This window comes from Alexandromys fortis, unplaced genomic scaffold (genome assembly GCF_014885135.2).
Source record: "Alexandromys fortis isolate MF-2015 unplaced genomic scaffold, M_Fortis_MF-2015_v1.1 scaffold_3, whole genome shotgun sequence".
Taxonomy (NCBI): Eukaryota; Metazoa; Chordata; class Mammalia; order Rodentia; family Cricetidae; genus Alexandromys; species Alexandromys fortis.
In genome coordinates, this window is record NW_026067909.1 from 4,257,530 (window position 1) to 4,270,636 (window position 13,107).

At 48.6% G+C, this 13,107-nt stretch overlaps 1 protein-coding gene across 2 annotated transcripts in view; it reads left to right on the top strand.

The window, feature by feature from the left end:
* Ptpre (protein tyrosine phosphatase receptor type E) overlaps positions 1 to 13,107 on the top strand; it is a 144,448-nt gene that overhangs the window by 49,242 nt on the left and 82,099 nt on the right. For both annotated transcript variants that reach the window (XM_050137189.1, XM_050137185.1), the window contains exon 2: positions 12,762 to 12,784. The gene's annotated coding sequence lies outside the window, so the exon portion shown is untranslated. The remainder of the gene's footprint in view (positions 1 to 12,761; positions 12,785 to 13,107) is intronic.

The following is a 13,107-nucleotide window of genomic DNA, read 5'->3' on the forward strand; positions in this document are numbered from 1 at the left end:
CCGTGGCTTTGTTCCAAGGGCTGTTGGCCAGGGGAGGCAGAGCCAGGAGCCATCCAGGGATGCTGGCATTGGAAGGTGAGGATGCCTCTTTCCTGCTCCTTGCCTAGAAATCCCCAAATTTGGCTTTGTTTGTAACTTCAAATGTGCAAAAGGTTAACTGAATTCTTAATTTTTTTTTTATAGAGGAACTTTAAACACATGTGCTAGTGTGCACACCCACCCTCATACATGCAGGCACATGAACATGCACACCACATGTACACACACATACCACATATACACACGTGCACATCCATACACACATACATGCACACACATGCATACATGCATACACATGCATATACCGCATATCCACATACACAAATACCAATTACACACATAATACATGCACATGCAATATATACACTCTCACACATGCACAAACACAATGTGTGCATGCACGCACATACACAAAGAATATGAGTGTGTTTTCCTCTGGCACATGTAGATCTCAACTGGGAGAGTCAAAGGTGAGGGAACCATGGAGAGTCACCTCACCACATTGGGGCCCCTGGAAACCCCACCTCAAGCACTTTCTGGAACTGGGCTTCTCAGTGTCCCCTAGAGCACTCTCAGTCCCACAGGCTAGCCAGTGGCAGGCAGTTGCTTTGAGGGTTCTTGCAGCAACCACAGCGCTGCGGCGCAGGTGAGTTGGTGTTTTCAGAATTAGTCAGAAGCACAGCATCAAGCCAAGTGCCTCATTTACACTCTCTAAGCCTCCAGGACTAGGACTGGGCGCCTGTCCTATGAGGCCAGCTCATCTCTCCTCCCACATCACCTGGTCCAGGGGTCTAACTTCCTCGTTTTCAGCATCGGCAGTGCACACCCTGCACATGTTTGTTTAGCTGGAAGCAGCTCCTCAAATGCCACCGGTGGAGCAGACATGTGATGTAAAGCGGCTGGTCCCTCAGTGCTATATCGCGCCCCAGCTGGAAGGATGGCTGAGCACTGACTACAAAACTGCACACACTTCCAAACGCTGAAACTTCCAGTTTTGAGTCTTCTTTTGTTCCGCCTACTCTGAGCTGTATTTGCTAGAGATGTCAGGACCCTCACTGTGATTACATTCACAAAAGCAACCTGGTACTTTCTCTCCTGTTATTAGGTGGGTAATATTCTGATTCATTGAAACATCTGTTGGAGAAGTGTCCCTGCCCCATGTGTATGTGTGTGGTGTATGTGTGTGTTCACATTCATTTTTCACGTCAATTCTGAGGATGCGAACTCAGGTCCTCAAGCTTCGGATCCATGACTCCAACCCACGGTCATTTCTTTTTAATTATGACTCCATGAAGGAGCAGCCATTTAAAAAAAATGACTCTGCTTTCTGTAAAACTGACCTGGAGTTGAAGATGGGTGGTTATAGTGTGGTTATAGTGATGCAATGTTGCAGAATTGTCTGTGGTCATCACCCTTTCTCATATCTGTAGCAGAACCCTGGAGGTATCCCTGCCTGCATGTAGTAACTTCAGTCTCTGTGTCCTGTGTAGCACACAGAGGCCCTGCATGCAACATACTGAATTGAGGTGTTAAACAGGACCTAGACATGAGTGTGGACTTTTTTGGTCATGAGTATTTGCCACACCAATGTGATTCTTAACCCTGAAACAATGGTTTACTTCCAGCACTCAAACCCAATGTGGTGGACCCAGAGACCTGTGAGGGCCTGGTTGGGACACTGTGACCTATCTGCTAGGTCACAGAAGCTTCAGGTCCCTCTCTAACACAGAAAAGGCCCTTTCCAGCTCTCCATTCCGTAACAAGTGGCCAGTGAGATGGTGCTTTCCTGGTGTTTGGCATGTGTTGCCGACAGGAGGGACAAGAACCTGGTGCATGGTATCTGGGCCACACAGCTGTCATGGCTTCAGCACCTCAGATAGCAGGGCCTAGGTAGGAGGAGTGTTCAGGTTTAGACAGTCAGGGCAATGCCCATCTACTCCCGAGAGGAATGGTATTTACCACACCCTACTTTCCTTGAGGTTACATTCCAAGACACCCCACTGAATGCTCGAAAGCATGGATAATCCCCAAACCCTACAAGATGCTGTGGGTTTTGTATTTATGCCTCCACATCTATGATGAAGTTCCCTTTTAAACTGGACATAATAAGAGATTTACAACCAACCATGACTAATCCTAAAATATAATTCTAACAACATACTGTGATTAAAATGCCAGTATCAGTGTGGGTTTTAATCATTAAAATAAGGTTCAATTCACCAAGTGAAATGACTGCTAAGTGACCAGTGGGCGGCTATTACATACAGCCTAGGTAATCTGGTCTGAGGTGGGATTCACGTCCCTGGCAGGATGGCAAGAGAGTCCTCTAATTCTCAGAAGGGTGAGACACAAAGAATGTACAGAAAAAAAATTCTGGAAATTTCTATGCACTATTTTTATACCACAGTTGACTAACTGAAACCCCAGACAGAAAAACTACTTCTACGGGGACACTGCACCAGCCAACGTGGCTGGCTGCTGGGGAGACTGTCAAGCACTTGAAATGGGTAGTAGGAAAAGGCCAGTTCCAACATGGCACTGCCAGGTTTGTACTGACTCAAGATCCCAGCCAGGCAGTGGGATGCTCGCTCGGGCCAGGCAAGTTCCTGCTGCCAGCCAGGGAAACTGCTGTCCATCTCGGATGCCAGCCAACAGTCCTCGGGCATAGTGTTGAAGTTCATGCATTTTCCCAAATTCAACTTGCAGAATATTACCAAATGGAGACTCAGTCCGGGCTGAAGACATTTCGAATTTGATCTTGAGTCTTCAACAAGTTGGGGTTATAGGGAGAGGTGGCACTTTTGTTTCTGTGAGGGGTTCCACTGGCAAATGGCTTCTTAAGGATGTGGTGGGGTTTGCCCACAGAGCATTGTGGGAAGAGAAGTGTCATGGCCAGACCCTTTCCTCTCATCTGCTGGGTCCTAACCACTTCCCCCGGTTTTACTAGGGAGGACTCCCCCCCTCCACGGTTTGTCTCTCAGGAAGTGGTTCCTGGCCCTACTTAAAGGTCTGGTAGTGTCTTCCTAAGGTTGGGGGCTTTCCGCTTATCCTCGGCTTTGAAGTCTGTCACAGCTGGCTCTGGATTCTGGCTTGTCCTCTTATTGACCGTGTGGCCTCAAGCAAGTCACCTCAGACTTGTCAAGAGGATCAGGTAGAATAGCGAATAAGAGGTAAGCCCACATTTTTGATACTGCAGCAAGCAAGGTATCACCAGATACAAAGTCCAAGCTTGAGAACTACACAGATGAGTTCCGCAAATAAACCCGCAAAAGCCCTCCTTGTTTCAAGCCCGCTGATGATCCTGAGCTAGGCTGCACTCACAGTTCTCCGCAGCAGCATACAGTCCGTGAGTTGCATGCTGGACACACCTGATGGATTTCTAGATTGTCCTAGTAAATGTGCTTAGTCAGGGGCATGGGGCCTTGCCCAGGCTCTCCTCAGGTATAGGCAGTGGCTCTTCTTCCCATCCTGGGCCTCAGATCCTGCACTCACCCACACAACACCATCTTCTTAGATGATCCAGGTAAAGCTGCATCAAAACCCAAGGTAGAGACTGTGGAACCGTCAGGCCCTGTGCTCTGGGCCCCTGACTTCCCTGTGTCTCCGAGCCGGATTGGTTCTTGCTGCTCCCCTTGTCCCCTCAGACTGTGACCTACAGAAGGACCACCAAACTTGTGGGAGGCAAAGGAAAGCTAGGCACACAGCAGCCCAACTCTGCCGGACCTCTGGCATCTTTGCTTCCTGCCAAGGTCCAGAAGCATCAACTGTGCAACCCAGCAGCTCATGCACACAGGACTGGAGATGATTCATTGGTTTAAAGAACATCATTTTTTTTTTTTATTATGGCTGCACCGGTTGGCCAAGGAAAAGGGCAACTGGTGTCTCTAGGTGACTGAAGCCGAACTCAGCCAGACTCGGCACTTGTGTTGCGGTGCATTGTTCCAGGGTGGAGCGCTGCATACTTTTGTCATAATGCAGTTTTTGTTGCCTGATGAATACAGCAGTGTTCTTTTCTGGGGAGGAGGGATTCCTGCTGAGTTCACAGAACTTTCTCGGTGGCGGGGGATGTAGGTGCAAGTCCTGAGCAATGCAGATCAAGACTGGAGATGTATTTGCTCTCAACCCCCCCCCACCCCCGTTTGTAAAGCCCTGGAGGCTTAGCTTTTGTTAGGAACTGTTTTAAGTGGAGAAACGAAGCTTTCCCTTCGAATGCTGCAGCTGATGCTCAGGACACCATCAGCTCTCCCCTTCCTGTCTTAGAGCCAGACTCAGTGCTGTGGGTTTTATAACGCACTGATTCCATGGGTCTAGTCAGGTAGCATTGGAAGATCACCACACCAAAATATTTGAGGTTGCTTTAGCAAAATGACTACTTGATTGGCAGCTCTTCCCCTTAAGTGGCTTCCTAATTGTCAAAAATCTTCCTCAGAAATGTCTTACAAACTGATCTGCTCTAGGTGAGTTCAGGGTGACTTCCCTTTTCTCATGACATGAATGTCTTATCTTAGTCCCTGAGTAATATCCCTGCATATGTATGAGGGATGCCATGCAGCCCAGACCAATCAGTTCCCAATGGCTCTGAGGCAGGAGCCTGCCAAGTACGCGGCAGACCTTGGTGCTTTGGTCTCATTGCCCACCGTGGGCTTGCCACCATCGAGTGCTCACTGTCGCACTAAAGTGAGGTTCATAAGCATCTCCTTTAGACCTTCATGAGGGTCTGTGGGCGTATTTTTTTTTAAACTTCTCAGTCCTTAGCGGTTGGCCCATCACTATCACATAGCAGGCACACAGTGTGTGTTAAATGCTGGCCTGAGCATTTTATCCGTTGATTCTCTGGGATGCTCAGAGAACTCGGAAATGTTTAGACACTGAAGAGATTCCAAGAGTTCCAGTTTCTGTTCAGAGCTCCCCAACCAACTGAGACTTCTGTGCCAACAAATGGTTGCCTTTCATTTTTGTCGCCTGTAAAGTGTGGATCACACCACACACACACACACACACACACACACACACACACAGAACCCAGGGAGGCTGCTATGGTGACAGAGGTGGCATTCTCATTATTCATCATCTTATGGTGAGCCACAGTTCAGGAGGTTACTGCTGGCAAATAAAACCACTGACAGAGGGGTGAGAGAGCAAAATAGTGTCAGGACTGGGGGATGCAGGAAGTCTGGAGGACACTGGTGTGATCAAGAAGGAAGGGGGCAGGAGAGGGAGCAGTCGGACAGGTTTGGGTGATGGGGCACAGCATGAGGAAATCCAGATCCCTGGGTATGTTCAGAGGGCAGTGTTAATGTCTTTCCTGTGAGTGGGACCTCTAAAGGAGATCAGTGTGGCCTCTTCCCTCTCTATGGGACGAGGTCCAGATTCTGATAAGGGCCCACATGCTTTACCCTTTCTATCTGCACCCATCCATCACTTCAGGAAGACAGTTTTGTTCAGGATGGTCACGGGGGCCTATTTGTGCTCTGCAGTAGGAAGATCCACTCAACCCATCTCCAGCATGGTTTTAGAGAAACTCCTAAGCTTGCAATTAGCCAAGGTTGTTGACGGGAGCAGAAGCTAGACCCCTCTCTCCCGAACCAAGAGCCAGCTCACCAGTCTCACTCGAAGCCTGGCTCCGCTTTATGAAGTGCCTCTCTATGTGCTTGTGTCCATGGCGGTGAGGGAAACTCACTTCGGGCCGCTGGTCCTGTCTGGGAAGGTTGAGTCGTCACAGGGTCATTTCATCCCACGCAGCCCTATCAGTACACAAGCAGAAAGTGGCAGAGAAAGGATCAAATCATATCTGTTGCTTTTCTTGGGGTAAAGATGTTGGGTAAAAACATCGGCAAAAAGACCGAGTCTGCAAGTTGCTAATGGAGAGACCAGTGTGGGACGAGCCTTGGCTCGCACACCGTGGGAGATGGACGAACGAGATCTGCTTCGTTTCCCATAGTTAAGTGGCAGAGTGGGTGAGGGGAGAGAGAGACACAAGCCAACATCCAGGAAGCAAGAAGTCTGTGTGCGGCTGCTCATGCCTGAGGCCCTCTTTAAAGACCCTGGCCAGTGAAGCAGGCTAGGTCACAGGTGTGTCACCCAAACCCGGGAGTAGTGGGAGGGGCAGGTTGACAAATGACTCCCTTGTGGAAGTGAGTGGGGTTGCATGGCTGAAGACACCCCACCCGCCTGTCAGCCCAAGGACCCGTCTGGGTTCTGTATGAGAAGTATTCACTTGTTCACCGCTGCAGAGAAAATGGGGCCATTGTTTGTAACGTTGGTGTTATGATTTTTTTAAAAAAAAAATCTGAAACATTCTTTAGTCGTTTGGATGCTGTCTAGGGGTGCGGGAACAGGTTCATTTCCTCTGCCAATTAAAAGACAGGAAAAAAAGTGTTGCTGGGACTCTTAAGGGAGCCCAGGAACCATCGTACACTACCTGAGAAACCAAGGTCCCCTGTTGGAGTTTTTAGTCTCATTAATAGAAGATGTTAAGAATCGACACAAATAGAAGCTAAAGGTCAAAGAAGAGCTTCCTCCCATGGAAGCCTAGGGATAATTTACTGGCCTGTAAAAGGAAAAGCCCAGGGCGAGCAAGCTGTAAATCTTGCCGCTGCTCTGAAGGAAGGAGGAGAATAGAGAGGAGAAGGTGCAGACTGTGCAGCTTGGGATGACGGCAGGGAGGTCAGCCACCTGGCGGCCGGCAGCCACACAGCCGAGGGGAATCTTTAGAAGGGAACAGAGGAAGTCCAAAGCCTTAGGGAGTTACATAGCCTGCTTGGGCTCTGGCCAGCATTGGAAAGAAAAAGAAACAGTTACACCTTTCTGAGTCAGACCCCAGGAAGGCCCACAGGCCCAGCCAAACCCCACAGCCACTCATAGGAACTGCCCTAGAGGGTAGGATTATAGGAAGGAAAAGCGCATTGTCTTAAGGTGAACTTGCCTTCCCAGTCCTGCCCCCATAATGTTAACCCTTAAGGGAGGAGGCAAGCAAGGGCCTGTCTCCATCTAGAGGTAGTTCTGTTCTTTGCACTTTGAGTCCTTTGGAAGTGGACTGGCCGAGTTGGTGGGGTTGTGCCTTCTAAGAAAGACCCAGTGAGCTTCAAGGGTCCTGGCTTCTCGAGTCGCACCTACGTCGTGATGCTCAGAGCATCCCTGCAAAGGCCCAGAGCTCAACTCTGCACTATTAGAAGTAAACACGGCGGATCTGTAAGATCATGGGGTGGGCCCATGGAGCCGTGCCTTAGCTGTGTGTGCTCTGATGAGAAGGCAAACCCCCAGGGAAGCAGCATCACTCTAAGCGGGCTTGGGGCATGGACAAGCACCAACAGCCCAGGCAGAAGGTCTTTCTGTTTCTAAGGACCTCCCTTGTGCAGGCAGTTCCTGGAAAGAACTCAAGGAGGCAGTGAGGCCTATAAACCAGCCCCGGAACCCCTGCTCTGCTAGTGATTCTATCTGTGGGCCTCAGTCTTCCTGTCTGAAGAGCTGGGCTAGTAACAGACTCCTCCTAGGAGTACTGAGAGCCTTTAGGGGTCCTTGTCGCGATGCCTCTCCAGAGAGCTTGACAAGGCTATTCACACCATTCTACCTTCAAGTAGAGGATCCTTGCAAGGAAGCAGTTCCCTGGGGTGGGGCGTGGGGGGCAAAGAGAGCTAATAGAAAGAAAACAACAAAACAGGTTGAAAGCCTGACAGTGACCGCCACCACATCACTACGGGAGAAGTATGTGTGCCCTGCACCGAGAGATGAACAACTCATTAGCGTCTCTCCCACCCCTGAAGCTGAGAGAGCACCTGCGCCTGTGAAGAGAACAGATCCAAACTGCTGCGCTCCTAAATTCCAGGGCAATCTCAACTCTGTAGACAGGTGTAGCAAGATGGAAAAAACACCAGGCCAGTGCTTGCAAACAAGGGGTCCCCTAGCTTACTAATATGCACATTTTGCTACGCAAAGAGGGCACCCCACAGTGAACAGTTAGAGAAGTGTCGTATGTACTGGGTGGAGAGCGGACAGGTGGCTTGCCTGGGAATAACTGCTAGAAATCGTCAAATATTTAGAAAGCATGCCTGTCTGTCTTGGGTTAACAAAACGGAGAGCTGAGAAAATGTCACCTTGGTGACATTGCTTTGAAGGTTCTCCTTTTTTGTGGGGGGAGGTGGCTTGTACCTAGGGGGTAGGCAGAGTCCTTCGTGTGGGGAGACGTCCCTCCTCTCCCTTCAGTCTCTATTCCCAGCCCGCCTTCAGGGCACCAGAAGATGGGAGAGTAGCAGCTTTGCTGGTGTCTGCAAGGTAAACAGGGAAACTGTGAGACTTGGCAGCGCGAGATCTGTGCAATCTGCAGCCTTGACGATTTAAGAAACATGACACGTTCCCATCTCTCCACACCCCCTGGCAGCACAGTGTGGCAGTCTGATGGAATGCAGGCAAGCCCGAGGCATGGCTGGGGCTCCGCCATCCCCACCGCCTGTGGTTCTCTTGATAGGCTTTGGTTACTATCCTATTTCTAGCGCTGCCCTGCTGTTCGGTCAGTCTGTGTAAGTTCTTGGGTATAGTGATTGGACTCACGGGTTACTGTGCCTGACAGTGGATAGCAATTCTTGCTCCCCCGGGGGGGGGGGGGTCTTGACTCATTTACCAGCGCCTTCTGGGAAAACCGGAATCTCCAGAGAATACAGCCAGAATGGAGGAACTTGGCCAGGTCTGTTCTGCATAGCGAGATTTGTTCAAGGCCAGTGTCCCCGGTATTTCCCTCACATAGAATTGTGTGTGTGCCTTTTGCTTTATGGAACCGTCAACTGTCATAAAAATGTTCACATATAAAATACATGATGCACATAGAAAATACGTCGCTAGAATTTTAAAATGAAATGCAAGCACTTCCACGGTTTTAGAAATTGTGTTGCCCATTCAAAAGAAAAACCTGTAAAGCTGTGAGCATCAAACTGCCTCCCGCAGGGATGCCCGAGATGTGCATGGGCCACGGGTGTGTGGAAAGGATTTTCACTTTTGTCTGAGCTCAGAAAGATTGGCCAGCTCTGTCCACCTCAGCAGCACCTGTAACTTTATCCACAGCCCGAGCAGTTCCGGGGACTTCCCACCCTGCACTCTGATAGTCTTCCTTAGGAAGCCTGGCTGCACAGTAGCTCCATTGGCTGGGGCCTTCTATCTTGGGAACCATCAGGATCAAGCCTAGCTGCTGGTCACTTCCTTTGGGAGCTCTCTTCCTGGGCCTGACCTTGCCTGCCCTCAGGCCTTCCTCAGGCTGGATTTCCCCTTCTCTGATGTCACCAGCTTCTTTCCCAGGGTAAACTGGGCTTTCCATGGAAGTGGAATGGACGTGGCTTGTGTACTCAGGCACTGCCAACCCCAGTTCTACCTCAGCAGCAGGTCAGTTCAGACCACACCCAAAGACCTCTTCCTCCCCAGAGCAGGGATGTGGCCCATCGAACTCTTCCAGGTCATCTGGACTAAAGAAGACAGTGGAACTCTCCCTGGCACTGGGTGGAATTTTGAGGGGTGAACCTGTCAGTATCGTTGTTGCCCATAGGAAAATGTCATTCCCAGGCTGTGGCAAGCGGTGCCCTGGATACCAGAAACTTAGAGATGGGAGACAGACTGCCCTAAAGGAGTTAGAGCTTCACTAAGAGGGCAGAGCTCTTAGTGCCCCCAAATCATGAGCAAGCAAGGTCAGGGGGTACAGCTAAGAGTAAGCTGAGAGAGCATCCCACGGCCCCACCTTCTCACACTGCAGGCTGCAGGGTCCCCATCTTTAAGGAGCACCTCTTTGCTTCATAGGCGAGCTGTGAGGTGTGGAAGGAGGAAGCAAGAGAAGCTGCCCCCTCAACACCTCCCCACCCCCAGCTGAACAGACACACAAATTCCCCTCCTCCCTCCTTCCCCTTTTTGGAGGATGCTGGCTTTCAAGATAAGAGCAGGAAGCATCTAGTTTGTGGAAGGATGTTGAACAAACTGCCCACACCAACTGCCACCCCCAACCCTCAGGTTTTCGATGGTTCTTGCAAGGTTTTGCTCAGTGTAATGGTGACTGCCTGCAAGGCCTCAGGCTATAGGAAATATATAGTTGGTAAAGGGTTATTTTGGAGCATGTTTGGTTTTGCTCTAGTTCTGTTCTTAGGGAAACTGAGAGTCATCCGATCATGTATGAATCACAAACTGGGAATCCTCGTGGCCTATCGTGCTACCCATTACTATAAAGCTCTGTTTGGAGTTGTCATTTGTATTTGGTTGTTTATCCAGCGATTGACGAAACAGTCTCTGCTTCCACACCAAACTAGCTCTTTCCTTTGTGGTTTTTGTCTGGTTTGACCCAGCCTTCTGCCGCCAGCTACAGACCTAGGCCAGCGGCCTCTGTGGAACACTGGGCTCTATTTCGTGTTGGAATAAGTCAACATAGCATTGGAAGGTCGCTGGGAGCATTCTGGTGAATTACCCTGGGAATGTGGCCATAGTGCCCACCTTTGGCTTTTCTTGCTGCTTGACTCCAAGCCAACGCTCTTGCCAGCATCACCTCTGGGTTAGTTTAGGGTGAGTGGAAGGCGTGAAGTTTTATCATAAACTGTTCTAGAAAAAGGTAGTTCACCGATCCACACTTACCAACACACTCAGAGAATCTCTGCCTTGTGCTTGGGTCTTAGGTTATATGCAGCCTTTTGGCATTCTGGAAACCCTCTGTGACTTCGCATGATTCAACATGCTGTCTCTTCATTATTTTAGATTCCTTCTCTAGAAAATGATGCCATGACCCATAGTGTCAGATATTACAAATAGATCATGTGTGCTACTGGTTTGTTGTTAACAGATGAATGTGTGAGGCTGAGACCATCAGCTTCCCTAAGTATAAAATTAGAGGGGGGGGGAACACCACCCACTTGTTCCCTTAACAGCTCTTAGCTAGCCTGTGTAGCTACTGTGGATTATCTGTGTACTGTCTGTTTCATTTGAGCTAAGTGCATGTATTAGCTATCGGGGATTTCTTATTCTCTAGGATTCTCTACATAGACCTTCATGCCACTTCAGAAATAAGCTTCATGCTTTTCCTTTTCCATCCCTATGTATTGTATTTCTTTTCCTTGCCTTATTCCATTGGCTAAGATTCCCAGTGCAGTGTTACAGATTAGTGGCCAAGGTAGATACCCTTTGTTCTATTAGGAGCATATTGAGTACAGACTCTCCCAAGCCGATTTAAATTTTCTTAGCTACCAAAATTAGTTCTCTGCTTCTGTGGCTTTAAAACAACTTCCTAAGTTAACTTCTAAATCTGTAACCATATAATAATTTATAATAAACTTGGTGTAATTTGTACCGCAGAGACAATGCTATATTTGTTTTTAAAGTAACCAGCCTTGCCAGGACTGTCATCGCAAGCAATCTGGTGGAAAGCGGCACAGAGGAGCTGGCTATTTTAAACCAGTGACAACTGAAAACTGATCCTACCCTTTCACTGTTCAAGCGTGTGATCACAACCCAGCCACAGCTCCATCCACAGGCAGATGGAAGTCTCCTAAGCCTCATGTGAGGCTGCCGACTGCACCAACAGCAACACAAAGTTATGTCCATCAACGATGGATGGAGGGGCGAACAGAATGTGGGAGTGAGATACTTGTTAATAGAAAGGAGTGAGGTGCTAGAAAATTCTATGCGATGGTCGGGACTCGGAAACATGAGTCTCAATGAAAGGAGCTAGCTGCAAAAGACCATATATGGCATAAGTCTATTTCTACAAAACAATCATAATAGGAAAATCCACAGAAAGTAGACAAGTGTTTGTCAGGAGGTCAGAGAGAGGATGGGGTGTTAGACAGTGAACTCGTGTGTGTGTGTGTGTGTGTGTGTGTGTGTGTGTGTGTGTGTGTTTAGATGTCAAAAATGATCTAATGTTAGATTTTTAAGTCTTTTTAAAATTAAGTTGTATTTCACTATGTATGGGTATTTTGCCTGAATGTATGAGCCCCACATTTGTGCAGTACCTGAGGAGACATAAAGAAGGTGCCATATCCCCTGGAACTAGAGTTACAGATAACTGTGAACTGTGTGAGTTCTGGGACTCAAACTCCAGTCCTCTGCAAGAGCAACAAGCTGTAAACTGAGCCATCTCTCCAGCTTCTAGCATGAGGTGCTAACGAGGGTTATTAAATTCCTGACTATACTAAAACCCACTAAAGTATACACTTGGAGTAGGCAAATCTTATATGTGTAAATTATATCTTAATAATTTTTTTGAGGCAAAGAGCTCGTGAACTAATTTGTGGTCAGGCTAGGCAGAGATGACACCAGATGTGGAGGGGAAAGGCTGTCTCTAGCTTGAAAGGCCATCTCCAGGGTCTGAAGTGTTTAATGTCCAGCCCTCAAGAACCTGCCCAGGTTGCTGTCCCTAGTGCGGCCTATCCCCTCATCTTCCCTGGAGATGGTCTTTATATACCTCACTAGGGGCAACAACCTGTGCAGGTTCTTGGGGGCTGGACATTAAACACTTCAGACCCTGGGTAGCCGCGTTCCACCCTCCACTGACTGCCAGGGAGCCCAGGAAATCTTGGTGGAGGACATAGATGCAGAAAAGCTATGCATGTCGCAAAAAGAAATGACCACCAAAACAAAGCAGTCTCCTGAAATATGAGGCAAAATGGCCATAGGCAGCTAGTACTGTTGGAAACGGGAGGCTCAAATGAGCAACTGGCATTGTCACCAGAAAACTAATGCTCTTTTTCTTCTTTCTCTTTCAGACTATAGCCTTCATTTTCCCTTGGTGAGTACATAACTTCCTACAAATTTGTTTCTAATGTATGATTGGTTTGCTAAAAATGCCTGCGATTTAATTGTTATCTAAGGCTTATCTTGTTGGGAAAAGAGCCATATGGTCAGCGGGTGACAGGCGAATGTAGTGCCTTAGCTTGCTCGGTGTATCACAGCACACTTCTCGTTCTTTTTTTCTTCCTGGTATTCCTCCTGGCTCAGCCACTCAGTGTCCTGAAACAGATTGTTGAGAGCAGTTCCCATGTGCTTTCCTTTCTCTGGCCTGTGTCTTTCACAAGGGGCTTACCTTATCTCGGTGGCACACATTCGCCGCCC